Below are 14,586 nucleotides of genomic sequence, written 5' to 3' on the forward strand. Positions count from 1 at the left end.
CTTTGGGAAGCTAAGAAACAACTCGCTCTGCACAGTGCTTTTACAGAGTCCCGGGAACATCTCTTACAAAGGCCTGTGTAACGCACTTTCTTTGCAGGCCTGATTTGGCTGAAGTAGAACTTCTGCTCTGGGTGTGCTACATTGGCCTAGAGCTGAAAGGCACAACGTGCAGGCTTCTTTCCAAAGGGCGAGTTGGGCCCCAAAGCATCTTGCTTCCAGCTCTTTGGGCTAGCTATGAAACAACTCGCTCTGCACAGTGCTCTTACAGCCTACCGGGAACATCTCTTACAAAGGCCTGTGAAACGAAGTTTCTTGGCAGGCCTGATCTGGCTGAACTAGAACTTCTGCTCTGGGTGTGCTACATTGCCCTAGAGCTGAAAGGCACAACGTGCAGGCTTCTTTCCAAAGGTCGAGTTGGGCCCCAAAGCATCTTGCTTCCAGCTCTTTGGGAAGCTAAGAAACAACTCGCTCTGCACAGTGCTCTTACTGCCTACCGGGAATATCTCTTACAAAGGCCTGTGAAACGCAGTTTCTTTGCAGGCCTGATGTGGCTGAAGTAGAACTTCTGCTCTGGGTGTGCTACATTGCCCTAGAGCTGAAAGGCACAACCTACAGGCTTCTTTGCAAAGGGCGAGTTGGGCCCCAAAGCATCTTGCTTCCAGCTCTTTGGGAAGCTAAGAAACAACTCGCTCTGCACAGTGCTCTTACAGCCTACTGGGAACATCTCTTACAAAGGCCTGTGAAACGCAGTTTCTTTGCAGGCCTGATCTGGCTGAAGTAGAACTTCTGCTCTGGGTGTGCTACATTTGCCTAGAGCTGAAAGGCACAACGTGCAGGCTTCTTTCCAAAGGGCGAGTTAGGCCCCAAACCATCTTGCTTCCAGCTCTTTGGGCTAGCTATGAAACAATTCGCTCTGCACAGTGCTCTTACAGCCTAGTGGGAACATCTCTTACAAAGGCCTGTTAAACACAGTTTCTTTGCAGGCCTGATCTGGCTGAACTAGAAATTCTGCTCTGCGTGTGCTACATTGCCCTAGAGCTGAAAGGCACAACGTGCAGGCTTCTTTGCAAAGGGCGAGTTGGGCCGCAAAGCATCTTGCTTCCAGCTCCTTGGGAAGCTAAGAAACAACTCGCTCTGCACAGTGCTCTTACAGCCTACCGGAACCATCACTTACAAAGGCCTGTGAAATGCAGTTTCTTTGCAGGCCTGATCACGCTGCACTAGAACTTCTGCTCTGGGTGTGCTACATTGCCCTAGAGCTGAAGGGCGCAACGTGCAGGCCTGTTTCCAAAGGGCGAGTTGGGCCCCAAAGCATCTTGCTTCCAGCTCTTTGGGAAGCTAAGAAACAAGTCGCTCTGCACAGTGCTCTTACAGCCTACTGGGAACATCTCTTACAAAGGCCTGTGAAACGCAGTTTCTTTGCAGGCCTGATCTGGCTGAACCAGAACTTCTGCTCTGGGTGTGATACATTTCCCTAGAGCTGAAAGGCACAATGTGCCGGCTTCTTTCCAAAGGGCGAGTTGGGCCCCAAAGCATCTTGCTTCCAGCTCTTTGGGAAGCTAAGAAACAACTCGCTCTGCACAGTGCTTTTACAGCCTACCGGGAACATCTCTTACAAAGGCATCTCAAACGCAATTTCTTTGCAGGCCTGATCTGGCTGAAGTAGAACTTCTGCTCTGGGTGTGCTACATTGGCCTAGAGCTGAAAGGCACAACGTGCAGGCTTCTTTCCAAAGGGCGAGTTGGGCCCCAAAGCATCTTGCTTCCAGCTCTTTGGGAAGCTAAGAAACAACTCGCTCTGCACAGTGCTCTTACAGCCTACCGGGAACATCTCTTACAAAGGCCTGTGAAACGCAGTTTCTTTGCAGGCCTGATCTGCCTGAACTAGAACTTCTGCTCTGCGTGTGCTACATTGCCCTAGAGCTGAAAGGCACAACGTGCAGGCTTCTTTGCAAAGGGCGAGTTGGGCCGCAAAGCATCTTGCTTCCAGCTCCTTGGGAAGCTAAGAAACAACTCGCTCTGCACAGTGCTCTTACAGCCTACCGGGAACATCTCTTACAAAGGCCTGTGAAACGCAGTTTCTTTGCAGGCCTGATCTCGCTGAAGTAGAACTTCTGCTCTGGGTGCGCTACATTGGCCTAGAGCTGAAAGGCACAACCTGCAGGCTTCTTTCCAAAGGGCGAGTTGGGCCCCAAAGCATCTTGCTTCCAGCTCTTTGGGAAGCTAAGAAACAACTCGCTCTGCACAGTGCTCTTACAGCCTACCGGGAACATCTCTTACAAAGGCCTGTGAAACGCAGTTTCTTTGCAGGCCTGATCTGGCTGAAGTAGAACTTCTGCTCTGGGTGTGCTACATGGCCCTAGAGCTGAAAGGCACAATGTGCAGGCTTCTTTGCAAAAGGCGAGTTGGGCCCCAAAGCATCTTGCTTCCAGCTCTTTGGGCTAGATATGAAACAACTCGCTCTGCACAGTGCTCTTACAGCCTACCGGGAACATCTCTTACAAAGGCCTGTGAAATGCAGTTTCTTTGCAGGCCTGATCACGCTGCACTAGAACTTCTGCTCTGGGTGTGCTACATTGCCCTAGAGCTGAAGGGCACAACGTGCAGGCTTCTTTCCAAAGGGCGAGTTGGGCCCCAAAGCATCTTGCTTCCAGCTCTTTGGGAAGCTAAGAAACAACTCGCTATGCACAGTGCTCTTACAGCCTACCGGGAACATCTCTTCCAAAGGCCTGTGAAACGCAGTTTCTTTGCAGGCCTGATCTGGCTGAAGTGGAACTTCTGCTCTGGGTGTGCTACATTGCCCTAGAGCTGAAAGGCACAACGTGCAGGCTTCTTTCCAAAGGGCGAGTTGGGCCCCAAAGCATCTTGCTTCCAGCTCTTTGGGAAGCTAAGAAACAACTCGCTCTGCACAGTGCTCTTACAGCCTACCGGGAGCATCACTTACAAAGGCCTGTGAAATGCAGTTTCTTTGCAGGCCTGATCTGGCTGAACTAGAACTTCTGCTCTGGGTGTGCTACATTGCCCTAGAGCTGAAAGGCACAACGTGCAGGCTTCTTTCCAAAGGGCGAGTTGGGCCCCAAAGCATCTTGCTTCCAGCTCTTTGGGAAGCTAAGAAACAACTCGCTCTGCACAGTGCTCTTACAGCCTACCGGGAACATCTCTTACAAAGGCCTGTGAAACGCACTATCTTTGCAGGCCTGATCTGGCTGAAGTGGAACTTCTGCTCTGGGTGCTCCACATTGCCCTAGAGCTGAAAGGCACAACGTGCAGGCTTCTTTCCAAAGGGCGAGTTGGGCCCCAAAGCATCTTGCTTCCAGCTCTTTGGGAAGCTAAGTAACAACTCGCTCTGCACAGTTCTCTTACAGCCTACCGGGAACATCTCTTACAAAGGCCTGTGAAACGCAGTTTCTTTGCAGGCCTGATCTGGCTGAAGTAGAACTTCTGCTCTGGGTGTTCTACATGGCCCTAGAGCTGAAAGGCACAATGTTCAGGCTTCTTTGCAAAAGGCGAGTTGGGCCCCAAAGCATCTTGCTTCCAGCTCTTTGGGCTAGCTATGAAACAACTCGCTCTGCACAGTGCTCTTACAGCCTACCGGAACCATCACTTACAAAGGCCTGTGAAATGCAGTTTCTTTGCAGGCCTGATCACGCTGCACTAGAACTTCTGCTCTGGGTGTGCTACATTGCCCTAGAGCTGAAGGGCACAACGTGCAGGCCTGTTTCCAAAGGGCGAGTTGGGCCCCAAAGCATCTTGCTTCCAGCTCTTTGGGAAGCTAAGAAACAACTCGCTCTGCACAGTGCTCTTACAGCCTACCGGGAACATCTCTTACAAAGGCCTGTGAAATGCAGTTTCTTTGCAGGCCTGATCTGGCTGAAGTAGAACTTCTGCTCTGGGTGTGCTACATTGGCCTAGAGCTGAAAGGCACAACGTGCAGGCTTCTTTCCAAAGGGCGAGTTGGGCCCCAAAGCATCTTGCTTCCAGCTCATTGGGAAGCTAATAAACAAGGCGCTCTGCACAGTGCTCTTACAGCCTACCGGGAACATCTCTTACAAAGGCCTGTGAAACGCAGTTTCTTTGCAGGCCGGATCTGGCTGAACTAGAACTTCTGCTCTGGGTGTGCTACATTGCCCTAGAGCTGAAAGGCACAACGTGCAGGCTTCTTTCCAAAGGGCGAGTTGGGCCCCAAAGCATCTTGCTTCCAGCTCTTTGGGCTAGCTATGAAACAACTCGCTCTGCACAGTGCTCTTACAGCCTACCGGGAACATCTCTTACAAAGGCCTGTTAAACACAGTTTCTTTGCAGGCCTGATCTGGCTGAACTAGAACTGCTGCTCTGCGTGTGCTACATTGCCCTAGAGCTGAAAGGCACAACGTGCAGGCTTCTTTGCAAAGGGCGAGTTGGGCCCCAAAGCGTCTTGCTTCCAGCTCTTTGTTAAGCTAAGAAACAACTCGCTCTGCACAGTGCTCTTACAGCCTACCGGGAGCGTCAGTTACAAAGGCCTGTGAAACGCAGTTTCTTTGCAGGCCTGATCTGGCTGAAGTGGAACTTCTGCTCTGGTTGCTCTACATTGCCCTAGAGCTGAAAGGCACAACGTGCAGGCTTCTTTCCAAAGGGCGAGTTGGGCCCCAAAGCATCTTGCTTCCAGCTCTTTGGGAAGCTAAGAAACAACTCGCTCTGCACAGTGCTTTTACAGAGTCCCGGGAACATCTCTTACAAAGGCCTGTGTAACGCACTTTCTTTGCAGGCCTGATTTGGCTGAAGTAGAACTTCTGCTCTGGGTGTGCTACATTGGCCTAGAGCTGAAAGGCACAACGTGCAGGCTTCTTTCCAAAGGGCGAGTTGGGCCCCAAAGCATCTTGCTTCCAGCTCTTTGGGCTAGCTATGAAACAACTCGCTCTGCACAGTGCTCTTACAGCCTACCGGGAACATCTCTTACAAAGGCCTGTGAAACGAAGTTTCTTGGCAGGCCTGATCTGGCTGAACTAGAACTTCTGCTCTGGGTGTGCTACATTGCCCTAGAGCTGAAAGGCACAACGTGCAGGCTTCTTTCCAAAGGTCGAGTTGGGCCCCAAAGCATCTTGCTTCCAGCTCTTTGGGAAGCTAAGAAACAACTCGCTCTGCACAGTGCTCTTACTGCCTACCGGGAATATCTCTTACAAAGGCCTGTGAAACGCAGTTTCTTTGCAGGCCTGATGTGGCTGAAGTAGAACTTCTGCTCTGGGTGTGCTACATTGCCCTAGAGCTGAAAGGCACAACCTACAGGCTTCTTTGCAAAGGGCGAGTTGGGCCCCAAAGCATCTTGCTTCCAGCTCTTTGGGAAGCTAAGAAACAACTCGCTCTGCACAGTGCTCTTACAGCCTACTGGGAACATCTCTTACAAAGGCCTGTGAAACGCAGTTTCTTTGCAGGCCTGATCTGGCTGAAGTAGAACTTCTGCTCTGGGTGTGCTACATTTGCCTAGAGCTGAAAGGCACAACGTGCAGGCTTCTTTCCAAAGGGCGAGTTAGGCCCCAAACCATCTTGCTTCCAGCTCTTTGGGCTAGCTATGAAACAATTCGCTCTGCACAGTGCTCTTACAGCCTAGTGGGAACATCTCTTACAAAGGCCTGTTAAACACAGTTTCTTTGCAGGCCTGATCTGGCTGAACTAGAAATTCTGCTCTGCGTGTGCTACATTGCCCTAGAGCTGAAAGGCACAACGTGCAGGCTTCTTTGCAAAGGGCGAGTTGGGCCGCAAAGCATCTTGCTTCCAGCTCCTTGGGAAGCTAAGAAACAACTCGCTCTGCACAGTGCTCTTACAGCCTACCGGAACCATCACTTACAAAGGCCTGTGAAATGCAGTTTCTTTGCAGGCCTGATCACGCTGCACTAGAACTTCTGCTCTGGGTGTGCTACATTGCCCTAGAGCTGAAGGGCGCAACGTGCAGGCCTGTTTCCAAAGGGCGAGTTGGGCCCCAAAGCATCTTGCTTCCAGCTCTTTGGGAAGCTAAGAAACAAGTCGCTCTGCACAGTGCTCTTACAGCCTACTGGGAACATCTCTTACAAAGGCCTGTGAAACGCAGTTTCTTTGCAGGCCTGATCTGGCTGAACCAGAACTTCTGCTCTGGGTGTGATACATTTCCCTAGAGCTGAAAGGCACAATGTGCCGGCTTCTTTCCAAAGGGCGAGTTGGGCCCCAAAGCATCTTGCTTCCAGCTCTTTGGGAAGCTAAGAAACAACTCGCTCTGCACAGTGCTTTTACAGCCTACCGGGAACATCTCTTACAAAGGCATCTCAAACGCAATTTCTTTGCAGGCCTGATCTGGCTGAAGTAGAACTTCTGCTCTGGGTGTGCTACATTGGCCTAGAGCTGAAAGGCACAACGTGCAGGCTTCTTTCCAAAGGGCGAGTTGGGCCCCAAAGCATCTTGCTTCCAGCTCTTTGGGAAGCTAAGAAACAACTCGCTCTGCACAGTGCTCTTACAGCCTACCGGGAACATCTCTTACAAAGGCCTGTGAAACGCAGTTTCTTTGCAGGCCTGATCTGCCTGAACTAGAACTTCTGCTCTGCGTGTGCTACATTGCCCTAGAGCTGAAAGGCACAACGTGCAGGCTTCTTTGCAAAGGGCGAGTTGGGCCGCAAAGCATCTTGCTTCCAGCTCCTTGGGAAGCTAAGAAACAACTCGCTCTGCACAGTGCTCTTACAGCCTACCGGGAACATCTCTTACAAAGGCCTGTGAAACGCAGTTTCTTTGCAGGCCTGATCTCGCTGAAGTAGAACTTCTGCTCTGGGTGCGCTACATTGGCCTAGAGCTGAAAGGCACAACCTGCAGGCTTCTTTCCAAAGGGCGAGTTGGGCCCCAAAGCATCTTGCTTCCAGCTCTTTGGGAAGCTAAGAAACAACTCGCTCTGCACAGTGCTCTTACAGCCTACCGGGAACATCTCTTACAAAGGCCTGTGAAACGCAGTTTCTTTGCAGGCCTGATCTGGCTGAAGTAGAACTTCTGCTCTGGGTGTGCTACATGGCCCTAGAGCTGAAAGGCACAATGTGCAGGCTTCTTTGCAAAAGGCGAGTTGGGCCCCAAAGCATCTTGCTTCCAGCTCTTTGGGCTAGATATGAAACAACTCGCTCTGCACAGTGCTCTTACAGCCTACCGGGAACATCTCTTACAAAGGCCTGTGAAATGCAGTTTCTTTGCAGGCCTGATCACGCTGCACTAGAACTTCTGCTCTGGGTGTGCTACATTGCCCTAGAGCTGAAGGGCACAACGTGCAGGCTTCTTTCCAAAGGGCGAGTTGGGCCCCAAAGCATCTTGCTTCCAGCTCTTTGGGAAGCTAAGAAACAACTCGCTATGCACAGTGCTCTTACAGCCTACCGGGAACATCTCTTCCAAAGGCCTGTGAAACGCAGTTTCTTTGCAGGCCTGATCTGGCTGAAGTGGAACTTCTGCTCTGGGTGTGCTACATTGCCCTAGAGCTGAAAAGCACAACGTGCAGGCTTCTTTCCAAAGGGCGAGTTGGGCCCCAAAGCATCTTGCTTCCAGCTCTTTGGGAAGCTAAGAAACAACTCGCTCTGCACAGTGCTCTTACAGCCTACCGGGAGCATCAGTTACAAAGGCCTGTGAAATGCAGTTTCTTGGCAGGCCTAATCTGGCTGAACCAGAACTTCTGCTCTGGGTGTGCTACATTTCCCTAGAGCTGAAAGGCACAATGTGCAGGCTTCTTTCCAAAGGGCGAGTTGGGCCCCAAAGCATCTTGCTTCCAGCTCTTTGGGAAGCTAAGAAACAACTCGCTCTGCACAGTGCTTTTACAGCCTACCGGGAACATCTCTTACAAAGGCATCTCAAACGCAATTTCTTTGCAGGCATGATCTGGCTGAAGTAGAACTTCTGCTCTGGGTGTGCTACATTGCCCTAGAGCTGAAAGGCACAACGTGCAGGCTTCTTTCCAAAGGGCGAGTTGGGCCCCAAAGCATCTTGCTTCCAGCTCTTTGGGCTAGCTATGAAACAACTCGCTCTGCACAGTGCTCTTACAGCCTACCGGGAACATCTCTTACAAAGGCCTGTGAAACGAAGTTTCTTGGCCGGCCTGATCTGGCTGAACTAGAACTTCTGCTCTGGGTGTGCTACATTGCCCTAGAGCTGAAAGGCACAACGTGCAGGCTTCTTTCCAAAGGGCGAGTTGGGCCCCAAAGCATCTTGCTTCCAGCTCTTTGGGAAGCTAAGAAACAACTCGCTCTGCACAGTGCTCTTACTGCCTACCGGGAATATCTCTTACAAAGGCCTGTGAAACGCAGTTTCTTTGCAGGCCTGATGTGGCTGAAGTAGAACTTCTGCTCTGGGTGTGCTACATTGCCCTAGAGCTGAAAGGCACAACGTGCAGGCTTCTTTGCAAAGGGCGAGTTGGGCCCCAAAGCATCTTGCTTCCAGCTCTTTGGGAAGCTGAGAAACAACTCGCTCTGCACAGTGCTCTTACAGCCTACCGGGAACATCTCTTACAAAGGCCTGTGAAACGCAGTTTCTTTGCAGGCCTGATCTGGCTGAAGTAGAACTTCTGCTCTGGGTGTGCTACATTGGCCTAGAGCTGAAAGGCACAACGTGCAGGCTTCTTTCCAAAGGGCGAGTTAGGCCCCAAACCATCTTGCTTCCAGCTCTTTGGGAAGCTAAGAAACAATTCGCTCTGCACAGTGCTCTTACAGCCTAGTGGGAACATCTCTTACAAAGGCCTGTTAAACACAGTTTCTTTGCAGGCCTGATCTGGCTGAACTAGAAATTCTGCTCTGCGTGTGCTACATTGCCCTAGAGCTGAAAGGCACAACGTGCAGGTTTCTTTCCAAAGGGCGAGTTGGGCCCCAAAGCATCTTGCTTCCAGCTCTTTGGGAAGCTAATAAACAAGGCGCTCTGCACAGTGCTCTGACAGCCTACCGGGAACATCTCTTACAAAGGCCTGTGAAACGCAGTTTCTTTGCAGGCCGGATCTGGCTGAACTAGAACTTCTGCTCTGGGTGTGCTACATTGCCCTAGAGCTGAAAGGCACAAGGTGCAGGCTTCTTTCCAAAGGGCGAGTTGGGCCCCAAAGCATCTTGCTTCCAGCTCTTTGGGCTAGCTATAAAACAACTCGCTCTGCACAGTGCTCTTACAGCCTACCGGGAACATCTCTTACAAAGGCCTGTTAAACACAGTTTCTTTGCAGGCCTGATCTGGCTGAACTAGAACTTCTGCTCTGCGTGTGCTACATTGCCCTAGAGCTGAAAGGCACAACGTGCAGGCTTCTTTGCAAAGGGCGAGTTGGGCCCCAAAGCATCTTGCTTCCAGCTCTTTGTTAAGCTAAGAAACAACTCGCTCTGCACAGTGCTCTTACAGCCTACCGGGAGCATCTCTTACAAAGGCCTGTGAAACGCAGTTTCTTTGCAGGCCTGATCTGGCTGAAGTGGAACTTCTGCTCTGGGTGCTCTACATTGCCCTAGAGCTGAAAGGCACAACGTGCAGGCTTCTTTCCAAAGGGCGAGTTGGGCCCCAAAGCATCTTGCTTCCAGCTCTTTGGGAAGCTAAGAAACAACTCGCTCTGCACAGTGCTTTTACAGAGTCCCGGGAACATCTCTTACAAAGGCCTGTGTAACGCAGTTTCTTTGCAGGCCTGATCTGGCTGAAGTAGAACTTCTGCTCTGGGTGTGCTACATTGGCCTAGAGCTGAAAGGCACAACGTGCAGGCTTCTTTACAAAGGGCGAGTTGGGCCCCAAAGCATCTTGCTTCCAGCTCTTTGGGCTAGCTATGAAACAACTCGCTCTGCACAGTGCTCTTACAGCCTACCGGGAACATCTCATACAAAGGCCTGTGAAACGAAGTTTCTTGGCAGGCCTGATCTGGCTGAACTAGAACTTCTGCTCTGGGTGTGCTACATTGCCCTAGAGCTGAAAGGCACAACTTGCAGGCTTCTTTCCAAAGGTCGAGTTGGGCCCCAAAGCATCTTGCTTCCAGCTCTTTGGGAAGCTAAGAAACAACTCGCTCTGCACAGTGCTCTTACTGCCTACCGGGAATATCTCTTACAAAGGCCTGTGAAACGCAGTTTCTTTGCAGGCCTGATGTGGCTGAAGTAGAACTTCTGCTCTGGGTGTGCTACATTGCCCTAGAGCTGAAAGGCACAACCTACAGGCTTCTTTGCAAAGGGCGAGTTGGGCCCCAAAGCATCTTGCTTCCAGCTCTTTGGGAAGCTAAGAAACAACTCGGTCTGCACAGTGCTCTTACAGCCTACCGGGAACATCTCTTACAAAGGCCTGTGAAACGCAGTTTCTTTGCAGGCCTGATCTCGCTGAAGTAGAACTTCTGCTCTGGGTGTGCTACATTGGCCTAGAGCTGAAAGGCACAACGTGCAGGCTTCTTTCCAAAGGGCGAGTTAGGCCCCAAACCATCTTGCTTCCAGCTCTTTGGGCTAGCTATGAAACAATTCGCTCTGCACAGTGCTCTTAGAGCCTAGTGGGAACATCTCTTACAAAGGCCTGTTAAACACAGTTTCTTTGCAGGCCTGATCTGGCTGAACTAGAAATTCTGCTCTGCGTGTGCTACATTGCCCTAGAGCTGAAAGGCACAACGTGCAGGCTTCTTTGCAAAGGGCGAGTTGGGCCGCAAAGCATCTTGCTTCCAGCTCCTTGGGAAGCTAAGAAACAACTCGCTCTGCACAGTGCTCTTACAGCCTACCGGAACCATCACTTACAAAGGCCTGTGAAATGCAGTTTCTTTGCAGGCCTGATCACGCTGCACTAGAACTTCTGCTCTGGGTGTGCTACATTGCCCTAGAGCTGAAGGGCGCAACGTGCAGGCCTGTTTCCAAAGGGCGAGTTGGGCCCCAAAGCATCTTGCTTCCAGCTCTTTGGGAAGCTAAGAAACAAGTCGCTCTGCACAGTGCTCTTACAGCCTACTGGGAACATCTCTTACAAAGGCCTGTGAAACGCAGTTTCTTTGCAGGCCTGATCTGGCTGAACCAGAACTTCTGCTCTGGGTGTGATACATTTCCCTAGAGCTGAAAGGCACAATGTGCAGGCTTCTTTCCAAAGGGCGAGTTGGGCCCCAAAGCATCTTGCTTCCAGCTCTTTGGGAAGCTAAGAAACAACTCGCTCTGCACAGTGCTTTTACAGCCTACCGGGAACATCTCTTACAAAGGCATCTCAAACGCAATTTCTTTGCAGGCCTGATCTGGCTGAAGTAGAACTTCTGCTCTGGGTGTGCTACATTGGCCTAGAGCTGAAAGGCACAACGTGCAGGCTTCTTTCCAAAGGGCGAGTTGGGCCCCAAAGCATCTTGCTTCCAGCTCCTTGGGAAGCTAAGAAACAACTCGCTCTGCACAGTGCTCTTACAGCCTACCGGGAACATCTCTTACAAAGGCCTGTGAAACGCAGTTTCTTTGCAGGCCTGATCTGGCTGAACTAGAACAACTGCTCTGCGTGTGCTACATTGCCCTAGAGCTGAAAGGCACAACGTGCAGGCTTCTTTGCAAAGGGCGAGTTGGGCCGCAAAGCATCTTGCTTCCAGCTCCTTGGGAAGCTAAGAAACAACTCGCTCTGCACAGTGCTCTTACAGCCTACCGGGAACATCTCTTACAAAGGCCTGTGAAACGCAGTTTCTTTGCAGGCCTGATCTCGCTGAAGTAGAACTTCTGCTCTGGGTGCGCTACATTGGCCTAGAGCTGAAAGGCACAACCTGCAGGCTTCTTTCCAAAGGGCGAGTTGGGCCCCAAAGCATCTTGCTTCCAGCTCTTTGGGAAGCTAAGAAACAACTCGCTCTGCACAGTGCTCTTACAGCCTACCGGGAACATCTCTTACAAAGGCCTGTGAAACGCAGTTTCTTTGCAGGCCTGATCTGGCTGAAGTAGAACTTCTGCTCTGGGTGTGCTACATGGCCCTAGAGCTGAAAGGCACAATGTGCAGGCTTCTTTGCAAAAGGCGAGTTGGGCCCCAAAGCATCTTGCTTCCAGCTCTTTGGGCTAGCTATGAAACAACTCGCTCTGCACAGTGCTCTTACAGCCTACCGGGAACATCTCTTACAAAGGCCTGTGAAATGCAGTTTCTTTGCAGGCCTGATCACGCTGCGCTAGAACTTCTGCTCTGGGTGTGCTACATTGCCCTAGAGCTGAAGGGCACAACGTGCAGGCTTCTTTCCAAAGGGCGAGTTGGGCCCCAAAGCATCTTGCTTCCAGCTCTTTGGGAAGCTAAGAAACAACTCGCTATGCACAGTGCTCTTACAGCCTACCGGGAACATCTCTTCCAAATGCCTGTGAAACGCAGTTTCTTTGCAGGCCTGATCTGGCTGAAGTGGAACTTCTGCTCTGGGTGTGCTACATTGCCCTAGAGCTGAAAAGCACAACGTGCAGGCTTCTTTCCAAAGGGCGAGTTGGGCCCCAAAGCATCTTGCTTCCAGCTCTTTGGGAAGCTAAGAAACAACTCGCTCTGCACAGTGCTCTTACAGCCTACCGGGAGCATCAGTTACAAAGGCCTGTGAAATGCAGTTTCTTTGCAGGCCTAATCTGGCTGAACCAGAACTTCTGCTCTGGGTGTGCTACATTTCCCTAGAGCTGAAAGGCACAATGTGCAGGCTTCTTTCCAAAGGGCGAGTTGGGCCCCAAAGCATCTTGCTTCCAGCTCTTTGGGAAGCTAAGAAACAACTCGCTCTGCACAGTGCTTTTACAGCCTACCGGGAACATCTCTTACAAAGGCATCTCAAACGCAATTTCTTTGCAGGCATGATCTGGCTGAAGTAGAACTTCTGCTCTGGGTGTGCTACATTGGCCTAGAGCTGAAAGGCACAACGTGCAGGCTTCTTTCCAAAGGGCGAGTTGGGCCCCAAAGCATCTTGCTTCCAGCTCTTTGGGAAGCTAAGAAACAACTCGCTCTGCACAGTGCTCTTACAGCCTACCGGGAACATCTCTTACAAAGGCCTGTGAAACGCAGTTTCTTTGCAGGCCTGATTTGGCTGAACTAGAACTTCTGCTCTGCGTGTGCTACATTGCCCTAGAGCTGAAAGGCACAACTTGCAGGCTTCTTTGCAAAGGGCGAGTTGGGCCGCAAAGCATCTTGCTTCCAGCTCCTTGGGAAGCTAAGAAACAACTCGCTCTGCACAGTGCTCTTACAGCCTACCGGGAACATCTCTTACAAAGGCCTGTGAAACGCAGTTTCTTTGCAGGCCTGATCTCGCTGAAGTAGAACTTCTGCTCTGGGTGTGCTCCATTGGCCTAGAGCTGAAAGGCACAACCTGCAGGCTTCTTTCCAAAGGGCGAGTTGGGCCCCAAAGCATCTTGCTTCCAGCTCTTTGGGAACCTAAGAAACAACTTGCTCTGCACAGTGCTCTTACAGACTACCGGGAACATCTCATACAAAGGCCTGTCAAACGCAGTTTCTTTGCAGGCCTGATCTGGCTGAGGTAGAACTTCTGCTCTGGGTGTGCTACATGGCCCTAGAGCTGAAAGGCACAACGTGCAGGCTTCTTTCCAAAGGGCGAGTTGGGCCCCAAAGCATCTTGCTTCCAGCTCTTTGGGCTAGCTATGAAACAACTCGCTCTGCACAGTGCTCTTACAGCCTACCGGGAATATCTCTTACAAAGGCCTGTGAAACTAAGTTTCTTGGCAGGCCTGATCTGGCTGAACTAGAACTTCTGCTCTGGGTGTGCTACATTGCCCTAGAGCTGAAAGGCACAACGTGCAGGCTTCTTTCCAAAGGGCGAGTTGGGCCCCAAAGCATCTTGCTTCCAGCTCTTTGGGAAGCTAAGAAACAACTCGCTCTGCACAGTGCTCTTACTGCCTACCGGGAATATCTCTTACAAAGGCCTGTGAAATGCAGTTTCTTTGCAGGCCTGATGTGGCTGAAGTAGAACTTCTGCTCTGGGTGTGCTACATTGCCCTAGAGCTGAAAGGCACAACGTGCAGGCTTCTTTCCAAAGGGCGAGTTGGGCCCCAAAGCATCTTGCTTCCAGCTCTTTGGGAAGCTAAGAAACAACTCGCTCTGCACAGTGCTTTTACAGCCTACCGGGAACATCTCTTACAAAGGCATCTCAAACGCAATTTCTTTGCAGGCCTGATCTGGCTGAAGTAGAACTTCTGCTCTGGGTGTGCTACATTCTCCTAGAGCTGAAAGGCACAACGTGCAGGCTTCTTTCCAAAGGGCGAGTTGGGCCCCAAAGCATCTTGCTTCCAGCTCTTTGGGAAGCTAAGAAACAACTCGCTCTGCACAGTGCTCTTACAGCCTACCGGGAACATCTCTTACAAAGGCCTGTGAAACGCAGTTTCTTTGCAGGCCTGATCTGGCTGAACTAGAACTTCTGCTCTGCATGTGCTACATTGCCCTAGAGCTGAAAGGCACAACGTGCAGGCTTCTTTGCAAAGGGCGAGTTGGGCCGCAAAGCATCTTGCTTCCAGCTCCTTGGGAAGCTAAGAAACAACTCGCTCTGCACAGTGCTCTTACAGCCTACCGGGAACATCTCTTACAAAGGCCTGTGAAACGCAGTTTCTTTGCAGGCCTGATCTCGCTGAAGTAGAACTTCTGCTCTGGGTGCGCTACATTGGCCTAGAGCTGAAAGGCACAACCTGCAGGCTTCTTTCCAAAGGGCGAGTTGGGCCCCAAAGCA

This window comes from Equus caballus, chromosome 5 (assembly GCF_041296265.1).
Source record: "Equus caballus isolate H_3958 breed thoroughbred chromosome 5, TB-T2T, whole genome shotgun sequence".
Classification (NCBI taxonomy): Eukaryota; Metazoa; Chordata; class Mammalia; order Perissodactyla; family Equidae; genus Equus; species Equus caballus.